This window comes from Anomalospiza imberbis, chromosome 10 (genome assembly GCF_031753505.1).
Source record: "Anomalospiza imberbis isolate Cuckoo-Finch-1a 21T00152 chromosome 10, ASM3175350v1, whole genome shotgun sequence".
Lineage (NCBI taxonomy): Eukaryota > Metazoa > Chordata > Aves > Passeriformes > Viduidae > Anomalospiza > Anomalospiza imberbis.
Window position 1 is genome coordinate 25740256 of NC_089690.1, and position 23647 is coordinate 25763902.

At 47.0% G+C, this 23647-nt stretch overlaps 1 protein-coding gene and 1 long non-coding RNA gene across 4 annotated transcripts in view; one reads left to right on the forward strand and one right to left on the reverse strand.

Annotated features, from left to right (window-relative positions):
- GPC1 (glypican 1) overlaps positions 1-23647 on the forward strand; it is a 200695-nt gene that overhangs the window by 44275 nt on the left and 132773 nt on the right. The gene's annotated exons all lie outside the window — the stretch shown is intronic.
- On the reverse strand, positions 5846-8420 carry LOC137480263 (uncharacterized). The gene is made up of 3 exons (XR_011002766.1): positions 7158-8420; positions 6452-6526; positions 5846-6045 (listed from the first exon to the last, which is right to left on the reverse strand). It is a non-coding gene; the product is annotated as an uncharacterized lncRNA (long non-coding RNA).

Genomic DNA, 23647 nt, shown 5'->3' on the forward strand with positions numbered 1-23647 from the left:
CAGACAAAACTCTGCAGGGGGAGGTTTTATAATTAAATTCCTAAGACTTACTCCTGCTGTCTTTACATGGATTAATTTATGTTTTGAAAATCTCAAATGACTTGCAGCTATTAGGTAGAAATCCCCACTCTGGAGCTCTGACTTGCACCTTTCTGTGTGTATCCTAAGGTGTCTACTTAAATGCATCAGCACATCAGCTAAGCAGACAATACCTGTGGGAATGTCCAGCCACAGGGAGTTCTGCCTTTTGGTCTCTCCAGGGATCTGGGAGGGCTCAGCCTGTGTGGTGGCTCCTTGGTTAAGGCAAAAGTTCTTCTCTGCACCACCTAGGAATCCATTCAGAAACACGTGCCATGAGAATAGAATGCAGGGGGAAGGAGAGTGATTAATTAAGCATCTACGTGCCTGGGGCACCAGCGCTGGCACAGAACTGTCCCAGGTGTGGGAGGAGCCCACAGCTCCTCCTCAGGGGCTGTTGGTCCCAGTTTCCCGTGGTCACATCAGTGTTGTTAGCTGTGCATTTCACATCAAGTCATCCACTCAGTGTGCCCTGGATCGCTCTCTTTCCAACTAGTGGGTTTTAACTGCTCAAACCCAGGCACCTCCTGTTTGAGTTGTGTTTAGCTTTTCTGTGTGTGTGCTGGAAGTTGGTTCAGTTTAGCATTGTAAACCATAGATATGCTTTATTTTTTCAAAGGATGAAAACTGAAGTATGCACTTCAACTAACTGATTGTTTTTTTCTCTTCCCTTTTGGTTTGGATTTCTGGTTTAGGTAATATAAAAAGATCTCATCTCATATTTAATTGGAACATGTTTTATTTTGCAGAGGTCATGAAGTACCATTCCCTAATATGCCAACATTGTTATTAGACAAAATTCCTGTTGCAGGTGCCTTGTTAAGGAGGCCCTTCTTGTCAGAGTAAAGAGCAGTCATGAAAAGTTGTTGGGTTTTACATAAAGTGGCAATATTCACGTGCCTGGAGGCTGGCAGAACACAAGGCACAGAGAGCAGTCCAGATTTATTTATGTGTGTGCCCGATGGCTTTGTCACAGCCCTGCTGTGGCTGAGCTCTGAGGGGGAAATTCTTGCACTCTGCTGTACACAGATCCCAGTGCTGATAAGCCATGAGGTTTCATCACAAGCCTGATGATAGGGAGCATTTGGTTGCCAAGAGTGGGGCTTTGTGAGAAGTTTGACTCCAATTAAAAACACACAACCTCACACAATAGAAAACAAAACCTCTTCAGGATAAAGAGGAAGAGATAAAAGATACAACCCAAAGCATTAAACTCTGGAAGACATATACAAAAGATATGTATAAACCATACAATGTTTTGATTGTTTGGATTGTTTTTTAGTAATTTCTTTAAGTCTTGTGGTTGGGTGCTTTAGTTGTTTTCAGGGTCTTGAAGGGGTGGCTTTTTTTTTTTAAGTTTGGGTTTGGGTTTTTTGGGGGATCAGACTTTCTGAAATACCTGACTATGTGAAAACACCTCTTGGTAGTCTCCACTGGACTCATTCAAGAAAAACAGCTGAGGAATTAACAGAGCTGAGCAAAAGGTTTCGATCTGATGGGCTCAGGATTTGGTTCAGATGCCTCTTGCCTCCTGCCCCTCTCAGGAACATGGTTTGGAAGAACTGGCAAAAACACTCCCCTATGGCATCTCTTGCTGACTGTCTCTGTTTACTGAGTAGAGAAATTCTCATTATATTGCTTCAGTTTTGATCACTGCAATCAAGTGAGGATAATTTTGAAAAGAAAGAGCAGCATTGTGCACTGCAGAACAAATAATGAGACACTACTAGATGGGATAATGGATGGTAGAAGAGAGAAGTTTTTGGGGAAAAAAGGATTCAAGAGCTAAGTACATTTAATGAAAGCTATCTTTCAGAGCTCTCTGACACAGCCTTAAATAAAAGGCATATGAAGTAAGCAAGAATTTAATTTAAAAGCCCATGGAGAAATTGAGTTGGACTTCAGATTGTGTGCCTAGATGTGACATTCTCCCTTCATTCATTCAGACTTCCTTTTATTTCTGTGTGATCTTACCGTGAGTGCTGCTGAAGTGGGATCTGCCCACACAGCAGATTGCAGCTTCAGAGCCGAAGGCAGTGTCAGCATCCATCCACTTTCTGAGTTTGGTTGGGAGATGGGGGAATCCCTTCCCTTTTGGGTAGCAGATGTCAGTCTCCTACTCTCCCACAGCTCCCAGAAGTGAGCTCTGCCTGGCTCGTGTGGAGTACAGCACGAAGGAAAGGATCCCCCTGCAAGCACAGGATGATAAATGAGCGTAAGACCTTAAACTCCCTTGAACAGCATTAGCTCTGCTCCCAGGGTAACCAATGCCAGCTCAGTTTCTCTGTCTCCTCTCATGTTTTTTGCTCAGTTACAACACCTTTGAAATGAGTGCTTTGGTCAAGAGCAGCCAATGCTTCGATCTTCAGCTGCAGGGTTCCTCTGGCTCTGAGCAGGACTTGGCAGTGTGTGTGGCTCACTGACCGAGGCCACTGTCCTCACTGAAGCTCAGGAGCAGCTGGCACTGCAGTGCTGCGGAGCTGTCTGGGAGCCTGGAAGCTGGGAAAGGAGGGGCAAGGATTGCTGGTGCTGACTAGAGATGCACTGTTGGCCTTTTTCAAGTGCTTTGCTTCAGATTGCTTCCCATGCTGGGCACCCGGCACCCAAAGGTGCTACTGCAATAGCAGTGGATTCTAAACCAGTGCTGCTTGCTGAGGGGCACGTGCTCTCCTGTGGAAAAGGTTGTACTTTAGGAAGGAGGACAGCCTCTGTAAATGAGCAGAGTGAGCAGGCTGCAGGCCGGGATAAATATCGGAGTGCTGGTCACCTGCCTCACGTGCCCTCCCCTGCAGCCTGGCTGCTCCCAGCACTCGGACACTGCCTCCCTCTGGCACAGCGCCTGCAGGTACCTCCTGGCACCGCCTCTGGAGCTGGCAGGCCAGGGCAAACTGCTGCCAGCAGTCAGTCTGTCCCAGACATCATCCTCCACGGGTCCGATGGGAGCGGAGCTGCAGCCTGGGCAGGCAGCAGTGGCCACCAGGACACAGAGGAACAGGAATGTGGCTCAGCACTGTCTGTGCCAGCCCCTTTCTCCAGCTGCCTCTGGGCACTGGGGACTGGCAGGGAGTGGTGCCAGGCTGGAGCAGCCCTGGTGTGCTGTGAGTGCCAGGCAGGCAGTCCCATGGCTGGGAAGTGGGACAGGTGGTAGTCCCTGCTGGGCCTGTTGGCAATGTGGAAACCACTGGCTCGTTGGGTAGTCTCAGCTACCCCAGAGATGGCTGTGTTTGGAAATGAGAGCAGACATGGGGTGTCACGGTGGCCGCACTGACACGTCCAGCTCAGAGCTTGCACCGGAGCTGTGAGCTCGTGGCAGGTGCTGCCTCCAACACTGCAAGGGAACAGAAACTTGGGACATAAGATGTCGCTGTCACAGCTTTCAGAACGCTGTGCTGCAGTCCCACACGTTCAGTTTGGTTTTGACCACTCATAAAGGGCTGCCACAGCCCTTGTGTGGAGCACAGCATGCTCATGCTCGTGGCTGTTGTGGTGATGGTGGGTGCCAGAGGTGCTGGGGTCTCCTCACCGACCCCCACCCAACCCTGCTGGAGAGCTGGGATGCCCCTGGCCCTGCTCATGGCCTGGATCTGGCACCGGGGAGGTTCCTGGAGTGGAGCTGAGCTGAGCTGAGCTGAGCTGGGCTGGGGCGCTGCCTGGTTCTGCCTCACCTACTGAGAGCAGGGCTCAGTCCATGCTTCCTGGTGCTTCTCCCCAAAGCCAGCCAGCACCGTGGTGGTCTGCCAGGAAAAGGTCCCTCCTCCACGGGAGAAGGGGAGAAAAGGGGGATTGTGCTCGTTTGTGGGATGGACAGATGCCCCTTCCTGATGAAAGAGCCACGTCTCCACTGCCCACAGTCAGCCTGTGGGAGCACTGCCCGGCACAGGCCTTGAGGGCTCCCCAGTGTCCCGTGCCTGCCCTCAGGAAAAACCCCACCGTTCCAGTCCTTCAGCAGCGGGAGTGCTCTGCCAGCCCTGCTGTGATTTATAAGCTGCTTTGTGGGTGCAGAATTGCAGATGGCTGCGTATTATAACTGCACCAGAAGCGGTGGTTTTTGGAATGGCCTCTGGCTGCGGTGCTGAATGGAAACCCCTCGGAGTGCGGGGGGCGAGTTCAAAGAGACAGGGCTGAGCGTGTGGCAGCCAGTGGGACGCTCCTGTGGGACCTCACTGGCCCAGGCAGCTTCCCCTTCCACCTCAGGAGACACACTGGGTGCCCTGCAAAATCAAAAGGGAAAGGCAGAATTCGTACCTGCAGGGCTTGGGGCTGGGGTTGGGTTTCCCCCCACCCTTGTAACAAATCATGCCCTGAAGTGGTGAGGCCTGGGATAAAATTACCTGTGATCTTAACGACTTGAAGTTTTAAAAATTAAATTCTAGCAGCAATTGATGTGGCAGATGTAGTTTCTTCAAATAAGATATGATGAAAAGTAAAGAAGGATGAATAGATTATTGTTTTTATTAAAGGTATTACAGAGGAATAAATTCTTCTCATGAACAGGCTTTCTTTGCCTATTCCCATCCTCTCAATAAATCATTGCCACGGTGTCAGTTAATACTGTTTGGGGATCTTGCTCAGGAATGTTTTAGATTGGAAGAAAGAAATTCATATCACAGAACAAACTGTCTCTGCGATCACCATAAGGGTTACTGTAGTTTAGAGAAAGTAAAATATTTACCATCTGATTCACATAATAGGTAAGATAAAGATTGATGCTAAGGTGGGGAGAATAGCCCGAGGGCACAAGCCACTCCTACCAATACCAGCCGGGATTAATGAACGGCTTTCAGCTCCTACACGCTTTGCTTTGCTTTGCTTTGCTTTGTACTTGAAAGTCTTTCCTGCTGTTAACTTCAGACTGTAATTAGATTGACTGGAAAAAACTGAATTATCTGCAAAGAGCTGCTCAGATCACAAATGAGGTGCATGAACTTTATTTGTCCACCCTAAACGTGTGTCACCTTCAACAAGCAGCAAACTTATTCCAGCATTTAATAAAATAAAAGCAAGACGTGTCTTAGGAAGTTGGGCATAAAGACATAGCAGCATTAGTCTAGAGAAGGACAAAGTGTCATGTCTTCTTCAGCATGACAGTCCTAAATGAATGGTTTTGATAAGAGTACTTGAGTGGCAACATGGCTCAAAGAATAGTGTTTACCTGCCTAAATTGGTGCACTTGCTATGAGGATGGATAGATTTCATTGAGCATTGTTCTTTGAACTGACTTAAGCTGCAGAAACTCTGCTTTCTAGGCTTGTAAGGACTGTTTTGGTGGTCAGCTCAGTTTCCTTTTAACGAGCCTATTTTTTCATCTTGCCTTCCTTTTTGATTTAATGCTCTCACAGTTTTAGTGCAGTGTGTGATAAGGCTGGTAGACGAACGTGGAGCAGCCCTGGCTCTGGCACTGTCATTAAAGGCACCTAATGTTGCTCAGCAGCTGGAGAAGATGGACCTGTAATGGGTGTGTTCTGGAAACTTTGCAGATGTCTCTTGACACTGAACTGTAGTGCTGAGCTCCCACGGGCTCTGGAGAAAGGAATGGGGCTGGAGGTAACTCAACTAAATGTTCTGAGCAGTCCATCTTGCAGACTGTGATCCCTAGGGAAGCTTTGCCCACAAGTAATCCAATTTCTGTTTAAAATGAGCTTGAGTCAGCTGCAGAGCTGCAGTCTGCCCTGGCTTTTCTCTCACAGCAAAACAGAGGGGACCACCAACCTTTTAAGCCCACACTGCACGCTCCCTGTCCCCTCTGCCAGCACCACAGATAGTGGAAGCGAGTGAGAAATTATTTATTGGAAAAACCCCTCTTTTTGTGGGGTAAGTTGTCAAAGGGGAAGCTGAAAAATAGATTTTCTTCATTGTTTTCTTGTGTGGTGGGGTAGGCTGGGGTGCTGATGCTCTGCAGTGTCCGCCTGCCTGCAGCAGTACAATGCCAGCACGGCTTCAGGCTTGGGCTGAGCTCTCTGACAAGATCTGGCAAATAAGGGCAAGAATTTTACAACTGAATAAAATGTGAAGTCTATAAATTTAACGGGGCTTGCATTTTGAATTACAATGGAATAAATTTTCCTCTTAAAAGGAGAAATTGTCTCACTTGTGACTTTCTGCAGTGTTTTACAAGGTTATGAAGGAAACTTCTGAGCATGTTTTGGCAGTTCACATTCTGTGGTCTCTATTCAGAAGATATTTTTTAATTTTCCTCTATAGTTAAGTTTCTCTTGGGGCATCTCCCCTGGCTACCACTTTGAGTTAAGCACCTAGAAAGTTGGCAGCACACTTAAAACTTCAAATGCAGTTGCAGCAAAGGCTCTTGTTGGGACATATGAGTGTGATCAGATGTGAAACCGAGTTTGACTGACTTCTCTTGAGATCTGCTTACCTTCAGTTTCAGTGAGACAAGTTGTCGTCCGAGGAATCCTTTGAAGAGCTTCTCTTGCATGTTCAGATGAGGTACCTGCAGGAGGATGAATTACTTGGTGGCTGGGAGCCTGAGGTTAGCAGACATATCGTATGTCACTGTGCTTTTTTTTTTTTTTTTTAATATATAAAACGAGGGTGGAATGCAGGATCGAAATTACCTCATGTGCTTTTAACTTTGAAGTTAATGGGGTTTTTTTTGGCTGCCAGGACAAGTGCCCTTTTAATGAGCTAAGCAGTGATGGTACTGGCACACACATGTCCCCAGCCAAAGGCTGAGCTCTGTGGAACACGGGGGACACGTGCCCTGTCCTCCCTGATGCAAGCCTGCAGCCTGGCCCCTGGGGGAACAGGCACAGCACATTCTGTAGGCACTGCAGGCAGCTGAAGGAGGTGTCAGTGATGGTTTTCCAGTAAGCACCAATGAGGAGGACAGTGAGTGTGGGGTTTCAGGAGCTGCCACCACTGGTGAGCCTGCCCACAGCACTGAGTTATGAATAACCCCATTCACTCCTGCTGCTTGTGGGCTTGGCATTTCCTATTCTCTTCTGCTCTGAGTTCAAATATCAAAGGTCAACATGAGTTCATGTTACTATTTTACCACAGAAGTGTTATATGGTTATTGAAAAATAATAAGAAATACAAGGGCATAAGGTTCTTTTTAATACCTGGTTTGCTTCAAGGAGGCATCAATTGTTCTCTGAATATCTCTGGTGAGTCTACGGCAATAGTTTTGGTCAGTATGCTCTTAACACTTCTGTAAATCTTCTAGTCACTGTGCTAGCCAACCTTTCCCACAGTGTTAGTTTTTACGGTTTGCTTGATTTATTTCATTTCCTTTTTTTTTAATTTATTTTTTTTCTATCTAGTTTGCAAAATCCCTCCTCTCTGTGACAAAGCAGAAACAGTGAAACTCTCATACTGCTCTGGTAATAAATTTTTAGTCTCTTATGAACTGCAGCAAAGTTGAAGGAATTAAAATGAATGTGGAGAGCAAACACGTGTTTTCTCAGGAGGCAGCAGTAATTATGCTGCTCCTTCCTCTAAGTCCAGTGCCATTGGGTACCTGTGGAAACACTGGACTGTTACACCTATGGAACATTAAAAGCTGAAAGAGAGGGCTGACCTCAATATGCACATGTTTCTGGCTGGCCTTCAGTCACAAAATCTGCTTCACTTAAAGACACCCCACCTCGTTCTCCACCCAGCTGTGGTAGAAAATCTCAGTCCCTTGCCTAAACACAAGTGTCATTGTGTGGCTTCTTTTGAGAGCACACTGCAAAGAGGAGTAATTGTGCAGAGGCAGAGGAGGGCTAAGCTCAAGTATTAAAGGCCTTGTAGAGGAATGAGTTGAGTGCTCCATCTCCGTACAGCATGTGGCACTGTGAACCCGACCTGTGACTGGGTTTTCCTAACAAAAATTAGTCACTTTAAAGCCTTTCTCATAAACAGCTGAAATAGTTCAGAAGACGTGAGGAAAACAGGAAGGAATAATAGTCCATGGGCAAAAAAGACAAAGACCAAGAACTGAAAGGGAGCCTGTGTACTGGGGAGTGCTGGAGAGAACAGGAAAGGTATGAGGAGAAGAAGAGAAAATGAGAGCAGGACTAAAATGAATGAAAAGGTGGGTAAAAGACAGATGTAGGAAAGGAGAAAAAGGTGTGAGCAGGAAAGTGTAAGAGTAGAACTACAGAAATAAAAGCAGAGAGGTGGGCAGAGCCCCTATCCATGTGTTGTACCCTACGAGTGGTGCTGTCCAAGTTACACATTCTCATGAGTCAGACAGGCAGCTTGGTGTTTCCTGCACTGGTTGACAGTAGTGCCCATAGCTGAGACCTGTTTGGTACTTAGAGCACTGCATTCATGCAGGATAGGTGGGATTTCTCCACTGCAGGATCAAGGACCTGCTCTAGGAAGGGGAATGTTTAGGGACAGTGCTGGGCACCAGGCACCAGATGTGACTCAGTAATGAGCAGAGTAAATGCATTTGCCCACAGCCTGATGGTTGAGCGTGAAGAGAGGGGCTCAGAAGGCTCAAGTGTGGATTAGAGCATCTCACATTAAATCTGAAACACCAGGTCCAAAAGTCAGCTCTCTCCAGGCTGAGGGCATACAGCCGGTGTGCAAGTGCGTGAAGTGTTGCAGGTTGCAGGAGCTCACTTGTCTCCAAAGGTCAGTCTCTGTTGCTCAAACCCAGCAAAACCAAAATAAAAAAAGAATTCAGGCTTTGACTAACACCAGCTTAGTTAGGTGGGGGAAGCTGGTAGTAAAATGGTTTCCAGGTCTTTAAAAAATTGCTTTCTAAATGTTTGTAAAGTGGCACCATGTAAAAGTCCCAGACCCATACTCCTTATAATGCTCTTTGTTGGCTTTTTCCCCTAAGTGGAGGAAAAAACCCAAATGAGGCTGTATAATGCTAGAGCTCATGGACCAATACATTGGGAATGGACTTGTGTACAAAACTCTCCAACATCTCCAGATGCATCGCCCAGTCCCCCGCTCTTCAGTTTGACATAGGCTTATTTTAGGAAAGAAATGTTTGAAAACAAACCAACAAATAACACTATTGTGTAAAAAATTCTCTGGAATGAGGGTTTGTTTTTATTTCTGTGGGTGTGGAGCTACGGATCAGAGGCAATAATATTCTCTATTATTTAAGATTATTCATTTTGAGAATTTCCCCAGTTCAGCTGTGTTTCTAGTCCTTAAAGGTCACTGCTATTACTTTTCCATGGGTTATTATGAGCAAGAAGCTAAGGGCCAATATCGTGCGTTGGGTTTGTCCAGGACTCTGCCAAATTCATTTCCCGTCCTGATCTTGACTTGCTTTTTTTTGAAGCTTATTGCAAGTCAGGTCACACAGTCCTGTCTCGTTTTTTCTGATGGGCCAGAATAAATCTCTCCCAGACTGAGAGGTATAATGAGTGCACCCAGCTCGCTCATCACCTCTGCCTGACTGGCTCTGTAATCATACGGGACAGCTGATCTCCAGTGAATATTGGATATTTGCTTCCTGAGTTCCCAGTGCGTTGATGGTAAAAGTCCACATTTAAAACTGCCCTCTCAAGCTGCATGTCCCATTTCCTGCTAAAGTGCCCTAGTCTCAGGTTTATGAGCCTCTGCTGGGTGTGAGCTGTTTGCTCAGCCAGTGGTTTGGATCAGATTTGGCTGTTTGTGCCAAGTCCAGAGCGTCTGTCTGTGTGTGTGTGTTTGCAGGAAAAGCAGCTCCAAACTTTTGACTGGCACTTCTCTCTCCTGTGTTTGTGGAATGACATGGAGAACTGGGGTCATCTCTGTGTGAGGAGATGTAAAGTGGGGGAAGACCCACCTCACCCTGCACTAACTGGCCTTCACAGTGACTTTTACAGAGGGGTCAGAGAGCAGATGGACAAGGGGAGTACATACTCCACAGGCTTCAGAGGCAGAACAGCATCCTGAGACCTGCAGGTCATGTTGATGAGGAGCAAGACAGAGCTGTCTTTTCAGCTCCTCTCCATTCCAGCTCTAAGTAGCTGTCTGTTACCACTGCTTTGGCAACACTTTTGTGTTTGTAACATCTCAGCACCACGTTGCTCCGATGCTTAGACTAAGTTTACTTCTGCTTCTTTCCATCATACTTGACTTCCTTACAAGACCTGCTATTCCTTCTCAGCTATTCTTGCCTCCCCTGTGAGCCAGCCCAATTTCCATCTGGGATGTGCTGTAAGAGAGCAGCTCGTGGGGTCTTGCCTTTATTGATCACTCTTTCAGCACTGCTTCGGTGAGTTGTGATGTGGGAGCAGAGAACTAACAAGAGGCTGCTCTGATTAGGTGATGCCACTCTGAGCAGGGGTGAGCTAGTGAAGATACATGCTACCACTCTGGCTCTATTTCTGCCTTGAACAAATAGTACAGGGCCAGTTCACTGACAACTGTTTTGTATTGTACTATGTGATTCACTGCAAGCCACTCTGCTGGCCTCTGCCCCTATTTATATAGAGCAAAGCAAACTGCTAAGAGCACTCTTTGATTATTATGGTTCTGAAAGTGAGTGTGTGAGGGAGTGCTACATCCTGTAACTGCTGGCTTTTAGGTACCACCATGTTTTTGTCATCAGACTCACTGACAGGCACGGCTTTAGTCAAAGCCTTCCTGCCATGACAGCTCTTTGCTCTGTCCCTTGGAGAGGGAATATTCTTCAGTCATCAGCACAATCCTGCTGTCATGCTGAGGAGCAGCAAGCCCACAACACAGCTGAAACTCCAGGAACTGGGACTGGGCTTAGTTCCTGGCAAAATGGTTCAAAAGAGAAAATGTATATATATATATATATATGTGTGTGTGTGTGTGTGTGTGTGTGTGTGTGTGTATGCTCAAAATTTCAGTGTAGGGAACTCTCTTCCCTAGCTAAAATCTACGCCATTCTGGTCTAACATGGGAGAAGTTGTGCATTGCATCACTTGAATACAAACGTGCTGCTCGTGTTCAGGCACTGCAGTCTCTGGTTTGAATCAGAACCAGACTGCTGGTGCCCACAAGCTTTGCAGTAGAAAGGCAGTTCATCTGTGCCCAGTATGTGCTCTGATTTATGGACCCCACTCCAGTTCCTAGCAGCCAGCCTCCCACATCACACAAGTGCCCAGCTGGAGGTGTTACTGGGAGCCTCACATGGGAAGTCTGGGAATGGAAGAAGCTGGAAACTCAGAAGCTTCTGGGCATCAGAAGCACACTCTTTGGATCAGGGTTAAAGCAGAGCATTGCAGAGAATTCTGAATTGACACTGGCTATGGTTTTTGTGTCCTAGGTATCAGTAACATTGCTGCTAACATGCTGCCAGTACAGATTTAGGGAGAAAATATTTTTAAAAGCAGCGACTAAGATGTCAAATTTCAGTATTCAAAAACTTTACTGTATGCCTTATATCATTCCTCTCTGCTGCACTTTTCTCAAACAGGGCTCTTGCCAGTCCTGGGTAACCTGAGTCAGGCTCCCGTCTGGAGGCCCTTCCTGTGCTCACCCCTGGGAGATGAGAGGGGAGATCATGTTTTGTGCTCCCCCTTGGGCTGGACCCCAGAGACTGCAGCAGGTTCTGAGTGCCAGCTCATTCCAAGAGAGGGGCCACTGAACTCAAACTCATTTTATCAGCCTCTCTGTGGCATGTTTGACAATCAAAAATGAGTTGTTTGGCCTTTCTCTTCCTTTTGTGAATTCCTCTATGGTCAGCTTCTCCATGTTGGGTAGCCAGCCTTATTTTCCAAACATGCATACAGCAAATGGCCCTGCTCTTTGTAATTACAGTGCTGTGGCTTCTCCTCAGGAGCTGGAGCTTGGTGCTCCCAGACTCCCTGCAGTGAGGAGCTGGGGCACAGGGACAATCCTTTAGTGCAGTGGGTCTTGGTGCAGAAAGTGTCCATGATGCCACACAGAGAGTGGAGGAGAAGCAGCAAGCAGCCCAGCCCTTTCCACTTCGTCTTTTCATCATCAGCAAAACTAATTCCAGACCCCCGACAGAAAAGTCTCAAGCCTTTGTTCAACATTCCCTTTTATAATTTTTTTTAAAGCAAATCTTAAGAAACGTGCAGGCACCCACACATGCACAGAGTTAGATTTCAAGTCCTAACAGGAAATGTGTAATCTGCTTGAAGATTAAAGTGCCAAGTGCTTCTCTTAAGATTGGGAACCTGACACGGATGTGATTATGAAATAGAGATTGCTTTGTGGTATCAGTGAGGAGGAAAAAATGAATGGGAAAATAGAAGGGTACAGACTTGTTGAGTTCTGCAACCATCTTCAAACAGATATGGGGAGCCTGGAGGTTTTGGATGTTAGGGCATATGTGGAAGTTAAGCCAGCGTGTTACAAGAATATATTTTCACTTTTGTTAAGCTTCTGTGATAGGAGAAAAATACTAATTTTTGACAAAATGTTGCAGAGTAGATGTCTGAACATGTGTCCTCAAAACTGAAGGTTAAAGGTGTACTATATAAGTCTTCAGAGAGAAATTCCTAAGTGCTGTATCTTGGTGGGGAAAATGAATCATCCCTGCTCTCAGAGCAGGAGTAGCAAGAGAAGAAATCTACATCCTGCTACAGGCAGAGCTGCTGCTTTTTGAGGAACAGAGCACAGCACCTGCCAGATTATCCAAAGTTTACTCCTACTGCCAGAAGACATTAAAAATAAACATTGTCAGAAAGCACTCCAGCAGAGTAAAAGTTTTGTACCTGGCTTACAAAACTGGAAGCAAAGAAGCAAAGAGGAAAGACAGCAGATTAAGGTGCTCTGCATGGTGACAGCTCTGCTCATCACTCCTGGATGCTGATCCCCAGTGCTGGATGTTTGCCCAGTACAGCTGGAACTCATGCTCTGCCTCTGAATGTGCCTTCCCAGAGAGAGCAGCTCTCTGAGCTTACTAGAGGTGTTTCCTTTAGTTTAGGGAGTGTACAAATACCTTAAAATGAACCTATTTAACTTTTCTCCCATTCTGTTAGAATAATGGAAAAAGTGTTTGGCTTTACAGTTCAGGAAAAACAAAGGGGTAGTTGGCTTTTCTGAGACCAAAGGGAACTTCAGTCTGCAGAGTGATTCCCCTGCTTTTCCTGGGCCATCAGTGCTCATCTGAAGCCCATCTTTGCCAGGCTGCACTTCAGCCTGTGACATGTATTAATAATGTCACAGAATCCTTGAAGGGTTGAGGTTGGAAAGAATCTCTGGAGGTGTCTTGTCCAGCCACACTTCTCAAGCAGGAACACCTTGAGTGTTTAGGCAGCACCTCCTGTGTTTGGGTTTGTGCCCATTGCCTCCTGTGCTGTCCCTGGGTGCACTGAGAAGATCCTGGTTCCATCTTCTTTGGGTTTGTGCCCATTGCCTCCCGTGCTGTCCCTGGGTGCACTGAGAAGATCCTGGTTCCATCTTCTTTGGGTTTGTGCCCATTGCCTCCTGTGCTGTCCCTGGGTGCACTGAGAAGATCCTGGTTCCATCTTCTTTGGGTTTGTGCCCATTGCCTCCTGTGCTGTCCCTGGGTGCACTGAGAAGATCCTGGTTCCATCTTCTTTGGGTTTGTGCCCACTGCCCCCTGTGCTGTCCCCGGGTGCACTGAGAAGATCCTGGTTCCATCTTCTTTGGGTTTGTGCCCATTGCCCCCTGTGCTGTCCCTGGGTGCACTGAGAAGATCCTGGTTCCATCTTCTTTGCACCCTTCCCTCGGGTGTTTGCACACACTGGTGAGAACCCCCAGACCTCCTTCCCTCCAGCACTGGAGCCATGAGACTGCACCTTCCTTCCTGCCATGGCAGGGCCTCAAGTGTGCTTGATCTTCTCACTAATCAAGATTATACACATATAAATATATATTCATATATTTTATATTCATATTTCTATTATAATGTATTGTATAATAATAAGATATATATATTTATATTGTGTATTGTTTATATATAAATATATAGTTTAATATCTATATCTTTATATTTATCCAAATACATGATCTGGATAAACTGGACAAAAACCTACTGTGATGATTAATTCTGTTGCATGGTAGAAGAGCCAGAGAAAGGGAAGAAAAAGCCCTTCTATGTTTTTGGGATGAATTCAAGCCTGGTCAGGAAAGCTTGGGACCGAAAGAAGCTTTGAGTGTGTTGATGCTACACCAGAGGCAGCTGTGGGCTCCGGGGCAGTGCTCTCCCTCTCAGCCAGGCGGTGTTTGGGTTTGCAGAAGCCCTGTTCTGCTGATCGCTTGTCTTCACTGTGGCACCTGCCCATCCCCTCGGGGCTGTCTGGGCACGCAGTTGGTGTGGCTGCTGCGGGCACAGGCCCATGTGAGCAGCACCACAGGTACCCCCTGCCCCTCCACAGCTGCCTTATCAGAGCCTCTGGCATTTTATCTCCCGGCACGTGGAGCGCCCGTGCGGTATCGGGACGGCTTCTGCTTCCCTGAGTGCTCTCGGGCTGTTCCCTGAACAAAGGGCACCAGGCTGGGCTCTCCCTGCTCAGCTGATGCCTTAGGATTTTAGTTTTTGTGTTTTTCATGTGTTTGTAATGCTGCAGTTCTTTAGTGCGTAACTCTGAACTCCACACACAGTGTGAGCTGCTGCTTTCCCATTTTGGGCAGACACAGCAATTCCTCTCCAGGCCTGGCAGTCAAGGACACCTCACTGCCTCAGGCCCCAGAGATGGGAACAAAAGTGAGTTGGGGGGAGCAAACAGGGGGTACATGACTTCATTACCTGAATCTGGAATTGGAGGATTAACCCCCAGTATGCAAATGGCCCAAACTTATAAAAGTGTGAAAACCTATGACCATTTTTGGGTGGTGCCCCTGGGGGGCTTAGTCTGCTCTAAATGTACCTGAAGGCTCTTCAATAAATAGAACTGCTTTTTATTCCCTTAATTCTGTCTGGCCTCTGTTTTTAGGTAGTCCTGAAAAGGCATCACAGCCTCGCTGGGCATTGCAGCAGGAACGTGGCCAGGCAGGAGCAAGGGTTTTGTCCAGGCTGCTCCACGGAGCAGCAGCAAGGGGAAAAAACTGACAACAACTGGCTGCTGCCTCCCTGTCAGGCAGTGCCCACTGGCAGAGCAGAGCTGCTCTGTCCTCTGGGGTACCTTTGGAAAATAAATGTTGCTATCATGTCAGGCATAAGCAGAAGGGAGGTATCTCATCATTAGTTCTGCTGGTTACCAGGCTCCCTAAGATTCCTTCTTCTCTATTCTGTGCATAATCCATAGCATCTGGTCTCTGTATTCCCAGCCTGCTCTTCCATGGGGGTTTCTGGGACTGCCTGGATCAATGGGCTGAGAATGGATAAGCTGTCAGTGGGTGAGGTATGAGGGTATATGGTACTGCAGTAGTGCAGAACCACTTACTTTGAGAGGTTCTACCTTCGCAGTTATTTCAGAAAATAATTTCCAAATAGCCAAGAATTTACAATTCTGCTTGTTTCTTTTCTTTTGGCTTTCTAAATCTGAACACTTGTGCAAGCCTCAAGCCCTCTTTCTCTGGGTTTGCTGGCAGTACTGTTATGGGCTATGAGGACAAACTGACCACTAGTTTTAGGAATTGGAAGAGTTTCAATTAAAAAAAAAAGTTAAAAAAAAAAAAACAAAAACAAGCAAAAAAATTCCACAAGAAGAAAAGGTTAAGAGAATCAGAATATCTGCTTCTGGAAGAGCAAATGATGTAAGGGTGCAGGACAATTTCTCTTGATTTCTCAAAAGCATTAAGATTGTCTGTACATCTGCAAGGAAGGAGTCACAGAAATAGCATTTAGCCAAGGGACTTGGTTCTCAGGCAGGAAGGGCACGCAGGTTTTGGCACTGGTGCTGCTCAGGCAGGGACAGGCAGAGTGCTGCATGGTGGCTGTTGGCAGCAGCAGGACACCAGCCCGTGCCAGAGCTGGGGAGCGAGGGGGAGCTCCTTCACACCCCTCTGGACAGGGGCTCCTTTGGCCACAGGAATTTCCCCTTGTGGTGGCACTGGGCTCAGCGTGGCACAGAACTGTCTCCTTGTTATGGCAAGAGCAGCCCCCAGATAAGTGCACACCCCTGAATTAATTTTCCAGAGCAGTTTGTCCACCACAAACTTCACTTAGGGACCTTCTTTCCCTTGGGGTGCCCACACTGCCTTACTTTATTTTGCACTTCTGGTTTCTGCCTTTCCTTGTAGCCCCATTGTGTTCTTGTGCACTTCCAGCCAGCCTTGCCTGTAACCTGGAGCAATCCCAAGCAGCACCAGGCAGAGGTGGCTGTGGACCACATTTGGCACGGGTATGATCCATTGCAGGTTCACTGGTGCCATTTGTGGCCAAGCTGATGCCTCCCTCCCTTGCTGATGGATCACCTGGAGATGGGCTGGGCAGTGGGCAGGAAGCCTGGCAGGAGCAGGCAGCTTCCCTGGTCCCCAGAGGCCTGAAGCCTATCTCTGTTGCACTGCCTGGCTCAGGACATCCTCATGTCCTGAGCCATGTCACACCACCACCACAACCCCGCTGGGTGCCAGGGGACATCCAGCTGCTGACTGTCCTCTCCTCCCACTGCCCTTTGGCATCACACCTGGGAAAAACCAACCTTCTCACTGCTTCAAATTGGTGGGTGATGTGCCTGTTATTGCAGCAGTTCCCATCCCCCAGGATCTTCCACTATTTGTTCTCATAAGGGTAGGATGAACCCAGTCAGCCCCAATAATAGAAATGTCAGAGGCTGCCGAGGATTTGCTGAGATAAATGCTTATTGGAATTTCAACATGGCAGGAAGCATCAATTTTGATAGTAATTTCCTTTGTGGAAGAGTTTCCTTGATTTTTTTCTTATTCAGATACAATTTTATACCATCTAGGCTTCTTTATAGCAAGAGTTTGAAAAGTAGAATTTAAAAAAAATTATAATAAAAAACTTTATCAATATTGCAACATGCCAATGTAAGTTTGCTGAAGCTGAGCTCCAAGGCAGTGTTGGAGCTGCTATCATGACTGGGTTTTTTCCATTTCTGTTTTCAGTTTGTGAGAGTATTTATTTACAGAAGCAGCAGCATAAATAATTACTGGAATTTACAGAAAACATGTACAAAAAACAAGAAATGTGTCACACTTCAGGCTTTTCTACCATGATTATATATGTGAGAACTGTTGTATTAAAATAGTTTTTACTGTTGGAAGCTTGCAATATTTGTTCTTCACTTAGATACCCATTGCAAGAGTACCTGATTAAAGGAGGTGGCTTCTTGGATTTTTTTAATATTTCTTCCTTATGGTTTGGTTTGTTTGGGTTTGTTTTTAAGAGACAGACTCTGTTAAGAAGTATAAATCCTAATATCACAGCTCCCTTGCTGCAAAATAAGCACTTGTTATTTTATCACCTTACACGTTTGGAAAGCAAGTACACAAAGTTTTGATGGTAATTTGTGATGCTGGGGCAACTGGAGAAGCAGACAAGGAGACAGAATATCTGCCAGAGTGGAAAAAACCTATAAAGATGAAAGAAAACTGATCTCCCTGGACTGGTATGTACTAGTAAGTTTGGCTTAGGGCCAAAGTTCATATTGAAGTATCACACTTCAGAGTAAACCTACAAGAGAGATGTTTAGGATGGCTCTATCAGCTTTCACTGGATTATTTTTAGGGACTTCTATCCTGATGCAGAGAGGCTCAGGGGTTCCTTCTGTAAGTAAATTTGCCAGACGAGGCCAACTGAACTCTTGCTTTTTGTCGTCTTCTCGAAAACTTTGGGTTTTTTTTCTTGACCAGGCTGCTTTGTGGGTAACTTTACTATACAGGAACAACCTCACCCCTTGGCAGAAGATTTCCAGGGGAGTTCTGGAAATTCTTTTCTCGTCTCTTGTGATTTTTTAATTCTGATTTTTTTATTGCAAGTATTTGGACACAGCTGTGGAAATGAAATTAAGCAGCTGCAGCACAGACCCACAGCACGTGCTGTGTGGTGCAGTGTGAACAGCCAGCTATGGAGTCTTTGTGGATGCTTCTCGATTCCTGGGAGCACTAAAGACAGACAGGATCAGTTTGGAATCTTCTCTGCTGCGTGCTGAATCTCCTGCTTGCTTTTATTGCGTGGTTTCAGGGGCTGTGGTGTCCCTGATGTACAGGGAATCGATGGTGGCAGCATCTTCATGCTGGTGTTTGCATTGAATCCCAGGGAGCTGGCTGCCGTCTGTGCCCGGTGATGACAGCATTTCAGTGGCACCCTTGCTGCACTGCCAGGATGCTCTCACTGCCCCTCTGTGTGGATGTGGTTTCCAGCTGCCATGGGATGTACATCCCCAGCTGTGCTGGTGATTCACCTGCCCATGGCTGGGGGCCTGGGAGGTTCTGCCCTGTCTGCAGAGCTCACTGCCTGCCTTGGCTTTGTCCTTGGAAGAACAGCAAACCCCCAGGAGCTGCTGCTGCTGCTGCTTTCCCAGCCTGGCATGGGGGTGCTCACAGCAAACCTCTGGCCTGCTGTGCTGCCACTGCCACCCCCGAGGTGCCCGTGTCCATGGGCAGGGCCCGTGTCACCGTGGCCTCCCTGCTGATCCAGCCCAGCGTGCCCACAGAGGACACCTCAGCGTTTGTGCCACAGCCTGAAGGAGGCTGATTTCTTCTTTGCCACCCAGCTCAGGCACCCCCTTGGATGAGAAGGTTAAGTTGCAGCACCAAAGGATTGATTTTTCAGAGCCTCGCCAGGGAGACATGCTAATGGCTCGGTTGGGGATTTTCCTGCACGTCTCTCCACACAAGCACACCTTAATCAAGTACTCACTTGAACATAACAAGTGCTTTTGTTAAAAGGGCTGGCATTTCAGAGATGCCCTTTGCTTAATTCCAGTTGTCTGCTTAATTAGACATTTGAGAGTGCCATTAATTGATTGATGAACAATTAAAACAGCTCCAGCTTCTCTCCTGACTAAGATGCATTCAGCAACTAACCCTTCTTGTCTTCCCCTCTGGGAATTTGCTCTGTGTTGGGTAGCTGCTACCTTGCCTGTTTTGGTCTGTAGCTCTAGAAACACACAACACAAACACATTAGAGAGGTCTCTAAATAAACACACATTAACGTTCTGGGCTTCTCGTGCACTCGGAGCCACAGCTACACTCTGGGAAAAGGAAAGCTGGAATGGGGAAAAGTAAAAGCTGCAGAAGACCGGGATTTCTTTCCTAGAATCTTGCATTTGCACTTCCACGTTATATTTTAAAATTAGACTGAGGGTGGGTCATGGGGCATTGTGACAGTCATGCCAACTATAAATTGCCCTTTATCAAAACAGGAAAAAAAATCGGAGTGAGCATGTATTAATTAACTCTGGCCCAGGCTATCCATGACCGCCAGCCTCACCCCAATTTCTGTTGCTGGGCATGTTGTAATAACCTTTTTTCATTTAATATTTAGAATCCCCGAGGGAGTTGGCAATTTGGAGACATTTAGCAGATGAAGGGGTGGCATTAAAGGGAACGTCTCGCAGGGCAGCGCGCGCAGAGCGATGCCTGCTCTGCTGCTGCCTCGGAGCGGCCCCGGCGCGGGCTGCGCGGCCAGCAGCGTGTGCGGGCAGGCTGTGCCTGCCTGTCCCAGGGGGAGCACAGGGATCTGAGTACCCCGGGCAACACAAGAAAAAAATCTCAATTAAAATTAAGATTAGATAACAGAGAGAGCAGCTGCTCTGAAGTGTGCTCTTCACAGCAGCCTTGGGGGCTTTTATTCCTCCTTTCTCCCACACAGCTTTGTAACAGAGCCCTTTGCTGTGAAGCAAACCCAGCTGGAAGGCTCATGGTGGTTTTCTGGAGGAAGCAGTGGGCTCCTTGCCAAGCTGTGAGGAGCCCCTCCACTTCCTTGGGTCCTTCCTGCTCGCACTTGTAGCTCCAACCTGGAGCTGCCATGTCCCAGCCTGCAGGGATGAACTGGACACGGGGCTCCCACACGAGCAGCGTGTCCCGCAGGAGCACGTGGGGCAGGAGATACCACATCCCTCCTTGGCCTTGTTTCTGCTCAGCAGCCCTTGGTGGTGCATCTTACTTCCAGCAGAAGCACTGCCTACCTAGCGGGCAGGGGATGCGTACGTACTCCTTCACGGTCCCCCCTGTGTGCAGACCTCAGGTTTGCAGCAGCTTCTGCTGTAGTGGTTTAAGGCCAAAGGAGCAGATGGCCTGTGTGCTCATTGCTGTGCCATGCTGTGGAGCAGAGCAGTGACTGGTGAACGTGGGCAAACACAGGCTTGGGCAAGCACAACACACGTTTTTTCCTGGAGAAAGCTCGGTAGACCTCTTCTTTCTCACAGAAGAGCAGCGGACACAGCTGAAGGGCTGTGCTGGGGCTGGGAAAAGGGGCAGTTTTCTTCCTTGTGCCTCTGCATATTTTCATCCCTCTGTGTTTCATATGGAAGCAGCATTTGCAGTTTTCCACAAAGCTTTGCTTCTGGAGGCCAGCACGCCTCTCTGGCTGGCTCCCCAGCAGATTAGAGGTCCTTCCGTCTCTGACAGCAGTGGGAGACTAAGTGAGCTGTTTGTTCTCCTTTTTCCAGCAGGGAAAACAGTCAGCCACTGTTTGTGTTACTGCCCTTATCTTGGGTTCTGAGCAGATTCCCCATGCTCTCCTGCTGCAGGAGACGCCGCGTGGAGCAGCTGTCAGTTTGGGAATAGCTGTTAGCTTTGGACAGAGCTTGTGAGTGGTTAGAAAATCATCTCCTCTGCCTTCTGCTGGGATACCGTGGCTTCAGGGCCGGTGTTCCTGCTCCCTGTAACCTGTTAAGTTTTGGGTTATGGCTTTTTTTCTACAGTGATTCCTAACAATATGTTAAACCTGCCTATGTGCTAGTATTTTACTAGCAACATGACTCGTAGGAGACTTGATTAAAACATTAAGCAAGATCAGAATATATTTAAATTAATTTCCTTGTTCTCCCAAATGTGATTTAAGTTGCTTTAAAGTGAAAAATAAATATATCTGCCATGCTAGGGAAAAACCTCTTGAAATATCGCAAATTTCTTGTTAAAGAGAGGAAGAACATGCTCTTGGTGGTCAAAGGTGTGATGCTACAGTCTGAGTTTGTCTCTGTGAAAGGTAAGAAGAGCTGGCATTTAAAGGTGTTAATTTAAGAGCACAATAGAAGACAAGACAATAAAGCTGCTGTCTCTCCACCTTTTCTGGATACTGGGAGCTGGCAGGGGCAGAGCACTGCACACATGCTGGCTAGTGATGCTTTGAATGCCTCCCTGGCTGCTTTGATTCCCTCCTGGCAGCCTCCAGGAGGTGAAGCCTTCACCAGGGGCTTGCTCAGCAGAGTGCTGTAAGGTTAGCTACGCTGGGTGCCTTGCCATGCAGGAGGTGGGAGAACTCATGTGAATGTGGAGCTGCCTGTTTGTCAGTGAGATAAATTAATATTAGTTCATGCTTGAAGTATTGCTCATCCATAGGGCTCACAAAATTGTTCATTTTTTCGGTGACGTTTCAGAAAGTCAGAAGTTGGATGTGGAACCTGGTTTTAATGAGCAATACTTTCCACTTCTTCCTGCCAGGTAACTCTACCACAGGCACAGCCACAGCATCATTACCTGATTTTCTTTCCTGTTCCTGGTTTTGTCAGGCCATCTTCCAGGCTGAAGGAGTACTGGGTTGTGGGAGGTTGGAAGCGCTCAAGCTGGGAGTGATGCAGCCTGACGTAATGCCAAGCCTGATGAACACTCTCTTAAAGGACTGATGGATATTTGTATTATTCAAAATATCCTATCAGAATTCCCTTCTCACAGTACTGATATGATTGTAAAACAGTTAAAGCATATTTCAGCTTTATGTCAAGTCTTGAGGATCTTGTTTTTTCAAGCACAGTTTTCTGATATCTCCAGTATTGTTTTCTCAGAGGGGTGAGTAAAATTGTCACCTTTGCTGCTGGCATTAACACAGTGAGGCCAGGATTTCAGTCTGGGAGGATGAGCAAAGTCAAAAGTTCAAAATCCAGTTCCTATATGACTTGAAGCCATTCTTAACACTGCACTGGAAGAGCTTGCAGCAGCCTTGACATAACGAGTATATAGAAATCTTCAAACAGAAAAATCCAAATATGGCTCGTTCAACCTAAATTGAGGTATTTTTCTCAATTTCAGAAGGGCAGCTTAACAGCTTCCAGAAATCTTTACACCCTTTGGTATGACTCTGGTTTTAGAATTTTGCACTCAAAAACCTTCACTGTTCATTTCTGAAGCTCTGAGGACCCTGCAAAGGACTGCCCTCGGGGAATTAACTTTGTGTTAACTATTGGAATCTCCTGTTTGCTCTTTCCATGTGTGCAATGACACATGCTCATGCTGGAACCCCATTTCAGTGTCTGGATTTCCAAAATCTCCTGAGACACAGAGGGCTTCCTGTTGGTCCAAAACTGCTGTGGGAACGGCCCTTCCTGTGGCCCTTGAGTACAGTCCCCTGAGATGTGTCCAGCCATATGAATGGCTTTAATGTTTAATTTGTGCTGTCAAAATAAATCATCTCATTCAGACGAACGGTGCTGGAGCCAGTTTTGAAGGAACTTGAGAGCCTCCCAGACAGACAGATTTCCCCCTAAGTTCCGTGGAGGGGTGCAGGCGGGGTGCTTGGTGAGGTGCTGAGCGAGCAGATGTCCTCTGGGAGGACAGATGTCCGCTGGGAGGTGGTAGCTTGCTTCTAGCATGAGATTTTCCTTTTCTGCAAAAGGAAGGGATATTGATCTGGTACCACCTTTCTCTGTCAACAGAAAGTCTTCAGTGCCCTCCTAGGAAGATCACAGCTATCACAGAGGATATAATTATCATCTAATTATGTGATGCCACTTTGTACCACAGTGGAGAGCTCAGTAGTTGGCTTTCGACAAGCTCGAGTTGCAGCCCGTAGTACAGCAGCAGTAGTGCTAACAGAGTCAGCAAAGGCTACTTTGGAACAGTTTTATTTATTTGGGTTTATAAAGTGGCTTATGCAAAAGTAAGGAACAGTTTTACAAAGCAGTTGTTGTAGACTAAATACCAGATTCCCCAAACATCTGTTGCAAAAGCCCTGTTAAATTCTCATTCTGTTCCATGGGGAAGCCTGAGAAAAAAACAAGCAGACCTTTCAGAAGGAGCTAAAGGAAATTAGTTGCAGACTAAGGAGGAAGGGAGTTGAGGTTCCCAGGAACGTGTATTCTCATTTTTGCTACGGTGAGCTGTTAAATGGAAAATTCCAGCTGCCACAGACAGGATTGGACAGAAGACAAGTCTATTAAGCACATGCATCTTCCAGAAGAAAATAGTTTAGTTAACCTGTGTGTAGACAGGCAGTGTGTAATTTGCTGGGACAGACACCTGCCCTCACACGTGTTCCAGGTGAAGCTGAGGTGGCCAGCTGTGTGCAGGTGTGGGTGCAGAGGCTCTGGAAAGGTGTTTGGGCTGCTCAGGGCAGAGCTCAGCCCTGTGCCTCTCTGCTTTATGCGGGCGTGGGCCCTTTGCTTGCAGTTTGGCTGCACACTTGAATCAGCGGCCCTCGTCCAGCCTTTTAATGGTTGTACTTGTTTTGTCTTTCCTTAATTTTCGAAGGAATAAAGAAATAAAACCAACTTACTTGAATTCAGATGGACGCACAGTATGTGCAGAGAGTGCCAAGTGCAGGCTGGGGGTGCAGCCCAGCCAACTGCTGTGGAGATGTGGTGCATCTAAATGTTCTAAAATACCTCCTTTTTTAACCTGTATGTCCTAGAGTAATTT